Source organism: Prunus mume, linkage group LG3 (assembly GCF_029339155.1).
Source record: "Prunus mume cultivar Tortuosa linkage group LG3, ASM2933915v1, whole genome shotgun sequence".
Taxonomy (NCBI): domain Eukaryota; kingdom Viridiplantae; phylum Streptophyta; class Magnoliopsida; order Rosales; family Rosaceae; genus Prunus; species Prunus mume.
The window spans coordinates 29,039,485-29,052,037 of record NC_142700.1 but is presented as its reverse complement, the minus strand read 5'-3'; the positions used below and the strand labels follow the sequence as shown (position 1 = coordinate 29,052,037).

General features: G+C 38.5%; 1 non-coding gene and 1 pseudogene across 1 annotated transcript; one reads left to right on the top strand and one right to left on the bottom strand.

Moving 5' to 3' along the window:
* The first annotated feature begins 4,621 nt into the window (after positions 1 to 4,621).
* On the top strand, positions 4,622 to 7,181 carry LOC148919343 (uncharacterized; annotated as a pseudogene).
* On the bottom strand, positions 5,164 to 5,268 carry LOC148919344 (small nucleolar RNA R71). The gene has a single exon (XR_016125743.1). It is a non-coding gene; the product is annotated as a small nucleolar RNA R71 (small nucleolar RNA).
* Positions 7,182 to 12,553: the final 5,372 nt, after the last annotated feature.

Genomic DNA, 12,553 nt, shown 5'->3' with positions numbered 1-12,553 from the left:
TTACACTTTATGATATGATTCTTTCAAGTGGCAGACTAGTGGTTTGAATGTATGACTAAGCTTTCATTGGTTCCTATTAGTTTGCTATAAGTATGCTTTAACCAATTCGTTTGCAAGTATGCAGATGTTTGTGGGTGTCATCACTGTAAACCCTCAGGAGACACAACTCCTCCTACTAGGGACACCTAGGGGTTTAAAGGCTTGTTGCACATGCTCTGCAATCGTTTAGCCAGCGAAAGTGGTCTAGTTAGATTTTATTGTCTTGTGTGTTTTCAGTTTCAGTTTTGCTCAAGGACTAGCAAAAATCAGGTTTGGGGGTATTTGATAACTCATATATTTATACATTTATACCATCCATTTCTAGTCTATTTGTGATGTGTTTGAGTTAAACATGTTGCGTTTTACCCTATTTTGTGTTAGTATGCAGTTGCACCTACTTTAGGATCAAGTTGAAGGCAAAAGAAATCAAAACATGTCATTTTTGGAGCTGGCCATTATTCAAACGTGGAAACAAATTTCATGACTGTTTTGAAGTCCAAATAAAGATCCAAAGCGAACCTGGCTTGTTTAAAGACTAAGAGCATAATGGGAAAGTAATGGGGATTTCTAGCCTGATTTGGAGGTGCCAAATAAGGCAAAAACGTGCAAAATAAAGGCTGATTTATTAGGATCTCTTTGGAATATCTGACAGCCTCTTTTACCCCATAAAAACTTGCCTTTTAGCCACTTTCACAGACCCTATTTATTTGGGACGAATTTCACAACCCTAGACATCCTTCTTTTTGTCATTCTCCCCTTTCACACACACTTAAACCGCCCATATATTTCCACCATCAAGACTCATTGCAGGAGGCTGCTCTTGGAGAAGTTCAACATCAGAATCGGTTCAAGGGTTTCCTCTCATGAATTTATTTTTACTCATGTTGTTTATTTTCGTTTTAATCTTTGTGAACATGATGTGTAACTAAATTCATAGCTAGGGATTTCGATGTAGCCTTGCAACATTGATCTATGTTTCTAAGTTAAAGTATTCTGTTCATCAATCTGTTTCTTGTTTCATTCACTGAATCTATTGTTAAATTTGTTTGTCAATTTTAATGTTTGATCACCATTAGGGTTGCCTACAGATTATCTAGTCAAGGTTATTGTAAACATCATGCTTAATCTTGGTAGACATGTGAATGAATCAAGAGAATGCTATGCAAACATCCTGCCGTGTGTTTTCTTCGGTTCTTTAACGTTTTCTCGCATGTTAATGACTCTTAACCTGGAACCAAAGTTGAACATCCCAATTAGGTTGCAGATTAGGAGAATTTGATCAAAACCACACATCATATGGTTGATCATATATATGTAAAACAAACTCTGGAAACAGGTTGGTAGTTAAATATGGTTTAACTTTATAAACATGGAATTGGTTTTGCAATGGTGAACTCGAAATAACTAGTCTCACCCCTATTCTTCTTACATCAATATCTCATTCGCTGCTACATTCTTCTTGCATTTTAAGTTATTTTTCGTTTACAACACAAACTACTCTCAATTTGTCACTTTCACTTTTAGTTAGGGTTCTTTCAAAACTAGTAATTTATAGAGGTCCAATCGGTCCCTGTGGTTCGACACCCTTACTTGTACCATTATACTAACCATATATTGGCACTCGGAAGGAACACAACATGACACAATCTGATATCGATTGGTCCTTAAAATTGGACAATTCAGGTTGGTACGAAGTTCGCTCTTAAATGGAGTGGTTGGTGTTTTCCATAGTTTTAGAGATTGGATTTCAAGCAAAACACTCCAAATGACTCCTCCCACCATATTTTGATGTTCCCCAAGTTTTGGGCTCAATCCGATTTCGATTGATCCATGAAATCGAACAATTTAGGATCGTGCGAAGTTCGTTCTAGAATGGAGCGGTTAGTGTATTGCACAGTTCTAGAGATTGGATTTCACTCAAAACCAACGAAATGACTCCTCCCACCATATTTTGATGTTCCCCAAGTTTTGCACTCAATTCGATATCGATTGGTCCATGAAATCGGACAATTCAGGCTCGTACGAAGTTCGTTATGAAATGGAGTGGTTGGTGTATTGCATAGTTCTAGAGTTTGGATTTCACTCAAAACCTGCCAAATGACAACTCCCACCATATTTTGATGTTCCCCAAGTTTTGGACTCAATCCGATATCGATTGGTCCACGAAATCGAACAATTCAGTTTCGAAGTTCGTTCGCTCAAATGGAGTTGTTAGTGTATTGCATAGTTCTGGAGATTGGCTTTCACTCAAAACCCGGAAAATGACTCCTCCCACCATATTTTGATGTTCCCCAGGTTATGGACTCAATCCGATATCAATTGGTCCATGAAATCAGACAATTCCGGTTCGTACGAGTTTCATTCTGAAATGGAGTGGTTGGTGTGTTGCATAGTTCTAGAAATTGGATTTCATTCAAAACACGCCAAATGACTCCTCCCACCATATTTTGATGTTCCCCAAGTTTTGGACTCAATCCGATATCGATTGGTCCACGAAATCGGACAATTCAGGTTCGTACGAAGTTCATTCATAAATGGAGTGGTTAGTGTATTGCATAGTTCTGGAGATTGGCTTTCAATCAAAACTCGGCAAATGACTCCTCCCCCCATATTTTAATGTTCCCCAGGTTGTGGACTCAATCTGATGTCGATTGGTCCATGAAATCGGACAATTCAGTTAAACGAGTTTCGTTCGAAAGGGAGTGGTTGGTGTATTGCATAGTTCTGGAGACTGAATTTCACTCAAAACTCTGCAAATGACTTCTCCCACCATATTTTGATATTCCCCAGGTTTCGGACTTAATCCGATATCGATTGGTCCATGAAATCGGAGAATTCAGATTCGTACGAAGTTCATTCTTTAAAGGAATGGATGGTTTATTGCGTAGTTTTGGAGATTGGATTTCACTAAAAATCCACCAAATGAGTCCTCCCACCATATTGTGATGTTCCCCACATTTTGGATGATCAGTCAATTTTATATTATATATTTAACCCCGTCCTTAGGATATTTTGGTTAATATTTTGGAAGAATTTTGATACTTTGAATTATATTTCCAATATAGGACTTTCGACACTCTCTGGAGCAAAACATAATCAAATGGATGAATTTTGGAGTAATTCCAGTTGGAGGACGTACGTGAGTCACTGAGCTTGATCGTATCAAAATATCAGACTTTTCCACCAAACGATGATTTCCTGGCGAATAAATGAAGGAGCAGTGCGCTGTGCTGGAATAGTGACGTTTGGGGATTTTATTGCGTTTTTGGAGCCCAAGATGACCTCGGATTGGTTCGTGGCCTTCTGGAGAAGTGTTCGGAATATTTTTATCTTTAAAACGAGCTATCTTGGGCCAGATTTGGAGGAGATTTGAGACTAAAACATAGCTGGGCAGATTATGGGCACATTCTCCTAATCCAATTTGAACTTTATTTCCTAGTCTTATTTTATTTTAACTTAGTTTCCTTGTAGGGATTGGATAGCTAGGTTTTAGGAGGTATTTAAGCTCCTTTTCACAGCAATTTAGAGACTCCCTTTTGACTTCTCTTTTGGCTTTTGAACGCGACTTTTGCTAGGATTTTGGAAGAACTTCTACTTCAAGGTGTTTTTGATCTTTATTATTTTAATGAAGAACTTGATTATTTTTATTGTGAACATGCGTAACTAACTCTCTTTTGCTAGGGTGAGGCCACGAGCCTTAGCAAGAATATGTTGTTTCTGAAAAGTAATTTGATGCAGTTTTGATGCTTGATCACTGGGTTAAACTATCTAAGTGTCTTGATGCTTGATCACCATTAGGATGTTTAGAAAAGTAATTTGATGCAGTTTTGGTCGGAGGTCGGTCCCTGAAATTGACGAAGGCTTCTTGTGATTAATATGTGCAAGTTCACTTAGGACGTCTTAAGGGTTGCATGGTTTTTTCAAAAGGTTTCACAGAACTTAATGAGTCATGTATGTTTAGATTTGATTTGAATACCATAGACGGATTGCATGTGTGATATACGCTCCATGTTGGGGGTCCAAGTAGGCATATATTAGGAGTACCTAACCTTCAAAATATGCATGTATAGGTAATAAGTAATTGGGGGAACTATATAAAATTGTTAAGGTGACGGCGGATCCCTAGTGCTTTCTTAATTTGATTTCTAAAAACACAACTATTTCTCTTGCTCTTAGCTTTAATTTTGCATATTGCCTTATTTTTATTAGTTAAATTCCTTTTAATTTAAGGTCTTCAAATCAAACATCTCAACTTTCTCTTTTGCAATTAATTAGAATCTGGTTGCTACGAGTTATTTAATAATCCTTGCGGAGAACGACCTTGCGAGAATCATTTATACTACAATAACCTTGTCATTCTTGCAAGTTTTGTAGGAGTTTTAACCTTGTTTGCGCAGGTACTAAAAGCCTATCAAGAAATTGGCGCCGTTGCCGAGGATTATTTAAAATAATTCGTTCTAATCAGATTCTGCATTAATTATTGCTGTACATACATACCAAAAAAAGAAAAAAGAAAAAGAAATAATTTTCGTTTTTATTTATTTTTGCAGATCACAAGAAGGCGGTCAGATTACAATCGTGCATGGTCAAGACACGCTCATCAATTCAGCAATTGTTTCCGTTTGATCCGAACCGAGCAATCTTTCAGAGGAGACGCAGGGAGCAAAATTTGCTGTGGGTTCCTTCACGCAAGGGACTTTTCTGCAGTCTTTATATTCGAGGACTCTGCACAGTAAACAATGGCTTTTGTTATTCCGAGGCTGGTGATCCTTTGGGTAATTCTTTAACAGCTCATGCCACTAACATACCAGGTTGCATTACATATCCAGCAGTGGAAGAAGGGTCTACATTCGAAATCAAGCATCACATGTTGAGTATTCTACCTACATTTCATGGGTTATCAACCGATGATCCTAACATGCACATTGCAGAATTTTTAATGGGATGCAAGAATATTTTGGTGAAAGGATTCTTAGCTGAATCTATTAAGCTTCGTCTATTTCCTTACACATTAAAAGATCAAGCGAGGAGATGGCTCCTCACACTTCCATCTGGAAGCATTAGCACTTGGAACCAACTCAGTGAAAAATTCTTAACAAGGATTATCCAGCTTCAAAGACTCTCGACATGAGAACTCAAATTTTATCTTTTGCCCAAAAACTAAATGAAGAGTTTCATGAGGCGTGGGAATGGTTTAAAGAGTTGAATAGAAAATGTCCACATTCTAGTATTAGCAGTACGGATCAAGTGCATATATTTTTCAGAGGGTTAAATATGACAACAAAAACTCTTGTCAACGCTTCATGCGGAGGATCATACAAGGATAAAAATGCACAAGATGCTTGTTTATTATTTGAAAAAATGGCAGCAGATACACAGCAATGGGCAGTTGAGCAGCCACAATCAAGGTCTGTTTTTGAGATATCTAATGGTTCTCCATATATGTCCGCACAAATTGAAAAAATGGAGAAAAAGCTTGAAAGATTTGATGCAAAATTTGACATGTTATTACAAAGAATTCCAAGTTCACAGGTTGTTGTACAAAGCAACCTTTACCTACTGTAGCATTTGCAATGTGACAACCCATGATTTTTTGAGCTGTCCGCATAAAGATGCTTATCCGGAATTTGCAGCGGAACAAGTTAATGCATTTAATAATTTTCAGCGTCCACGATATGACCCGTATTCAAATGTTTACAACCCGGGTTGGAGAGATCATCCTAATTTTAAGTGGGACAGAGATCAGCCTGCAAGGCCACAATTTCAACAACAGTACAAGAAATCAGAGCGCCTAAGACTGCTTGGGAGGTTGCAATTTGAAAATTAGCAAATGCCACCAGTCAAGAATTCCAAAATCTGCAAATGAAAAACATAGAAAAACAAATGGGGCGATTGCATTCCAAGTTTGAAAGAGCACTGTACATTTCTAGCCAAACGAAACATAATCCAAGGAGGCGCATATTGTAAGGCAGTTCAAGTTCTACGTTCGGGTAAAAGTTATGACAATAGAGGTGAAATTTGTGTTGGAAATTGCAGCATCACGACCACAAACAGACTCAGAAATTTTGCAGAATCGATATTGTTACAGATTCTACAGAGTCTATGGGCAGATCTGAAAACAGTGCAAAAATTGTTGCAGAAACTGCAGAACGTGTTTATGTGCCTCCAATGCCTTATCCCGAAAGGTTGAAGCCCACAGTTAAAGATCAACAATTGACAGATTTTATGAAGACGTTGGCCAAAGTTCAGATCAATCTCCCATTGATTGATGCAATTAAGAACATTCCATCTTATGCCAAGTTTTTAAAGGATGTTTGCACAAAGAAAAAGAAGCTCGTGGATTTTAAAAAGTTATTCTTGCAGAGCAGTAGCTTTTATTACACAAACTGCCTTCAAAGAAACAAGACCCAGGGAGTTTACAATTTCATGCACAATTGGAAATTCTAATTTTAAACATGGTTTAATTGATTTGGGTGCCAATATTAATTTAATGCCCTTTTTCTGTTTTTCAGAGACTAGGACAAGGAGAAATCAAGCCTACATCAGTTATTCTACAACTGGCGGACTGCGTTCAGTTGCTTACCCTAGGGGAATTATTGAAGACCTCATTATTAAAGTTGGATAATCTCTACCTTCCTGCAGATTTTGTGGTCTTGGATATGGATGAAGATATGCAAACACCGATTATTTTGGGGCGTCCATTCATGGCTACTGCTCAAACCTTAATTGATGTTGAGGCTGGAACACTCACAATTAGAGTGCAAGATCAGTCAGTTGTTTTCAGCTTATTCGAAAAAACCAAAAGGCCAACTGATGTGCAAGATTGTATGCTTGTTGACATGTTAGATAGCTTAATGGATGCTGAAATTATGCCCCGTTTGACATCAGATCCATTGTTAAAGGTGTTGCATGGGTTGGAGAATAAAAGCACTGAAGATGAAGAGGTTTTTGAGTATGTTTCAGCTTTGGAAAGTGTTCCTTTTCTACACCCCCGTTGGAGGCACGTTTTTGAGAGTTTAGGGGAACCGAAAAAACCATTGCAGCCCTCTAAAGTACAGCCACCTAAATTGGATTTAAAAGTACTGCCAGGACACTTGAAATACGCTTATCCTGGGTGCACATTCTTCGCTGCATTATTATAGCTGTTGACTTATCATCAACAGAAGAAGAAAAATTGCTGCGTATTTTATGAAATTATCAAGATGCAATCGGTTGGACTATAGCAGACATTAAATGGATCAGCCCTACAATTTGCATGCACCGAATTCTGATGGAAGATGGAGTAAAGCCCACCGTTGATGCTCAACGTCGTTTGAATCCAATTATGAAAGAAGTTGTTCGTACTGAGGTTATGAAGCTTCTAGATGCTGGGATGATCTACCCCATTTCAGATAGTAAGTGGGTTAGTGCAACTCAAGTGGTGCCCAAGCTTTCTGGAATTACAGTTGTGAAGAATGACAATAATGAACTTGTGCCTACACGTTTGACTACTGGGTGGTGTATGTGTGTTGATTACAGAAAGATCAATGCGCACACTAGAAAGGATCATTTTCCATTGCCTTTCACTGATCAAATGTTGGAAAGGTTGGCTGGTCGTGCGTTCTATTGTTTCTTGGATGGATATTCAGGGTACAACGAGATTCCAGTTGCACCTGAGGATCAAGAGAAGACAACCTCTACATGTCCTTTTGGGACTTTTGCATATCGAAGAATGCCCTTTGGTTTGTGCAATGCTCCTGCAACGTTTCAACGATGCATGATGAGCATATTTTCCGGATTGGTTGAACAGGTAGTTGAAGTGTTTATGGATGACTTTTCTGTTTTTGGGGATTCTTTTGATGAATGTTTGAACAATTTATCCTTAGTTCTTGACAGATGCATTAAGACAAACCTTGTTTTAAATTGGGAAAAGTGTCATTTCATGGTTAAGCAGGGGATTGTCCTAGGCCACTTGATTTCTAACAGGGGTATTGAGGTTGATAAGGCCAAAATTGATGTAATTGCAAAGCTGCCACCACCGATAGCTGTTAAAAGTGTTCGATCTTTTCTTGGTCATGCTGGGTTTTACAGACGGTTTATCAAGGATTAGTCCAAGATTAGCCGACCATTGTGTAATTTATTGGCTAAGGATGCTCCTTTTGTCTTTGATGATGCTTGTTTGGAGGCTTTCAACAAGTTAAAGACACTCCTCACTACAGCACCCATTATTGCAGCACCTAATTGGAGTTTACCTTTCGAATTGATGTGTGATGCTTCAGATTACGCAATAGGAGCGGTTTCCGCAGTAGGAGCGGTTCTTGGACAGCGGAAAGATAAGCTTCCCCAAGTCATTCATTATGCTAGTCGAACTCTCAATGATGCACAGCTGAACTATGTGACCACAGAGAAGGAATTGTTGGCAGTTGTTTTTGCATTAGAAAAACTTCGGTCTTACTTAGTTGGGGCTAAGGTGATTGTTTACACAGATCATGCAGCTTTGAAGTATTTGTTGTCGAAGAAATACGCTAAACCTCGATTAATTCGTTGGATTCTTTTACTGCAAGAGTTTGACTTAGAAATCAGGGATAAGAAGGGTAGTGAAAATGTTGTGGCTGATCATTTGTCCAGGTTGATTGTGCCAATTTTTGCTGAAGATGACTTGCTGCCTTTAAATGAAAGTTTTCCAGATGAACAGCTGTTTGCTGCTCATATCATTTCACCATGGTTTGCTGATTTTGTTAATTATTTGGCTAGAGGGGTACTTCATCCAGATTTTACTTTCCAGCAGAAAAAGAAATTTTTAGCGAAGCAAAGTATTATTTTTGGGATGAACCATGTTTATACAAATATTGTTCGACCAAGTTATTCGCAGGTGTATTCCAGAAGAAGAGCATGAAAGTGTTTTAAAGTTTGCATATCAGTATGCTTGTGGGGGACATTTTGGCCCTAAACGGACAGCAGCTAAAATTTTGCAGAGTGGATTGTTTTGGCCTACTCTCTTCAGGGATGCTAGTAGTTGGTGTAGGTCTTGTGATCGTTGTCAAAGGGTGGGTAATCAGTCCAAAAGAAACAAAATGCCACAACAAAGTATATTAGTCATTGAATTGTTTGATGTTTGGGGTATTGATTTCATGGGACCATTCCCAATGTCCCATGGCAATCAGTATATTTTGGTGGCTGTTGAATATGTCTCTAAATGGGTCGAGGCAATTGCAGCACCAACCAATCAAGGATCAGTTGTTCTGAAATTCCTCCAGGGGGTAATTTTTCCACGATTTGGAACACCGGATGTCATTCTAAGTGATGGGGGTAAGCACTTTGTTAATAGATCGTTTGCTACGTTGCTAGCTAAGTATGGGATCACCCATCGTGTTTCTACTCCTTATCATCCACAAACATCAGGACAGATTGAAGTTTCAAATAGAGAAATCAAGCGAATTCTTGAAAAAACAGTTAGCTCTACTCGAAGAGACTGGAGTTTGAAATTGAGTGATGCTCTTTGGGCGTACATAACAGCATTTAAAGGCCCAATTGGGATGTCCCCATTTCAGCTGGTTTATGGTAAGGCTTGTCATTTACTTATGGAGCTAGTTCATAAGGCATTTTGGGCTATTAAAGAGTTGAATTTTTCTTATGATTCTACTGGAGAAAAACGTAAATTGCAGATTAATGAGCTTGAGGAAATTCGTAATGATGCTTATGAGAGCTCGCGCATTTACAAAGAAAAAACCAATGCATTTAATGACAATCAGATTCTCAGAAAGAATTTTCATCCAAGCCAAAAAGTTTTGTTATTCAGTTCAAGGTTGAAGTTGTTTCCAGGGAAGTTAAAGTCTCGTTGGAATGGCCCCTATTTGGTTACTAAGGTTTATCCTCATGGGGCGGTTGATATTACAAGTGAAATTAATGGCAACAATGGCAACACATTCAAAGTGAACGGTCACAGGCTGAAACCATATTTGGAGTCACCCTTCGATATTGCACACGAGTCACGACTCTGAAGGAACCAAAGTGATCGACCACCATGCTTCTGCAAAGTCTAGCTATAGACTTAAAATAAAGCGCTTTTGGGAGGCAACCCAATTTTTCTAAACTATTTACTCCTTTTAATTTCAACAAAATAATAAAAATAGTTTAAAAAAAAAATTTTTGTTGTTTTCTTTAACTAGATGTTTTTATTTTCTTTCTACTCTAACACATCATTGATTCAATGCAGACACAACAATCCCCAAACATCCAAAGCAACAAGTCTACACTGGGAAAGACACAACAATCAGCCACAAACATCAAAAAAAAAAAATCCTAGGTCGAATCCGCACCTGAGCAGAAGTCTACTGAATCATGCACCCAGAGCAAGTCTACCTTAACATCACCACATATACACTATGCTGGCAATTCAGGCAATTAACAAGCGCTCACTCAATGATGCAAGGGATTTGAAATTATACCTATGAGATGCACAGATTGGGGGTCCTCAGGGCTTTGTGTTGTTTTGTCCTTTGAGCTTGTGTGTTTATTGCCCTTTTTCCCGTGAATCTCTCTTGGATCTGCAGACCTTACACATGAGCACCAATATCAGTACCTGTAGAGACATAGAACAAACCTCTCTACATATCAAGACCCACAAACAAATTCTGAGATTTCCGAGCTGTTCATGTCATTTACCTTTACACCGCCACTCAGGAGGTGTGTTTTTGTCGGGTATGGTTGCAGACGGTGTGGGCGTTTAGAAACAGGATGACGGTCTGTGAGATGGCAAGTTTGCCATAATGGACGCTGGTGTGGAATGGCTGACAGAGTGAGACGGCTCTTGAGTTTTAGAGAATGCAGAAGCGAGAGCGGGGAAGGATAAATGGGCAGCTACTAAACGTGCCAAGAATTGCATTTTCCATCACTCGCTCAAGCGCATCACAGTATAAGGTCAATTTCATTGCGAAAATTGGGGGTAAGGTACCTGTGCACATATTTGGTTCTTTGACCCAACTCAAATACACAAACCCACATCCCCCTTTTCCGAGCATCCGGCCTTGAACCCATTCGCGCCCAGCAACCGACAAGGGTGGCGATTGAGAAATGTTGTCGATGCCTGAACCTCAGAAGTAATTGGAAAACGGGGGAGGTAAATTTTCAAGATCGATGTTTCACAAGGCTAAGGTTTTAAGACAATATGGAGTGGAAGTGGAGTTTTATTGTGGAGAAGAAAAATTTGTTTGGCCGGTAGCATATGAGATGCTGGTTTGGGTTTTGCCAGAAGAAGAAACGGACTTTGGGTTTGCGAGAAATGACGAAGCAGCAGAAGAGATGGAGTGGACAGCTCAATTTGTGAAAAGGAACTGACACCGCAGCTACTACCCCATTATATTGTCTCTGTTGCTCCAATATGACACAAGTGTGGACTGTACGAGTTGGTCAGCGTGCATAGTAAGTCCCACTCTTGGTCTGCGTTCAAATCTCCTGTGTGTTCGTTTTCTTGCTATTTCTTTTTTATTGTTTCTTATTGTTTTTATTGTTTTTATTTTAATTTTTTCTTTTCTCTTAAGGTATTTTTCTTTCTTTGTGCTGTTTCGTCTATATTTTCTAGGATTCAGTTGTATGGTCTGCTCTTGCTTCTTTTCTTTATTTTCCACACCTTGAGGACAATGTGTGATTTAAGTTTGGGGGTGGGAAACTAAAATTTAAATTTTTAATTTTTGGGTCTTGTCTAGAATTTTCGTTTTTAAGTTAACATCCATAGATTATTTTAAACTTCGGAACGAATGGACATGGTGAAAATCAATCCCACTGTAGAGTCTTTTCTATTTATTGTTGCTTAGACACTAATTCATGAATTATACTTTGAAATTTGCACATCACACCAACATGGTATTGGGGAGTGAGATTGAAATACTTACTTTTTGTCTAAGTGTGTTTTAATTTTTGTTCTTTATAAAAATAAAGTTAGTATGTGTTATAAAGTAATAATTGCTTCACCCGAAGCTTTGCTAGTAACCAGGCCAGTCCTGCCTAATCAGTAGTGATTCTTGAGTCAAACGGTAGAGTTTTGGCATGAGGCAGGGTGGTTAGTTGGTTTCGTAGCCTTTTCAGCTTGAGTTAATAAGTCCTTAGGGGTGTTCTACACCTAGTGCCTTAAAGCCTTAGTGGTTTGGGAGTCACTGACCTAAAGCTCGCTACATGGCTTGGATCGAAAGCTTAAGGGAACCGACATTGCACAACCGCTACTATTACTGGAAAACGAAAAAAAAAATCGGAAAAGAAAAAGAAAAAAAAAATTGTGAAGAATGAACAAAAGGGATGAGAGATAAGGGTTTTAGTCGAGTCTCCTTAACTATGATGGTTCACTTTACACTGAAGGAAGTTTGTGAATTCTTTTCTAATTGATTCTAAATAGCTTAGACTCTGTGGTGGGATTAGTTGGATCTATTGAAAAGATGTTCTAGTTTTTAAAATTTGCTATGGATTGCAACTTGAAGGTGGAAATTTTGTTCTGATTAAGTTTTAGCTAGGTGTCTAGTTTATGAAGTTTTTATTTTTGTTT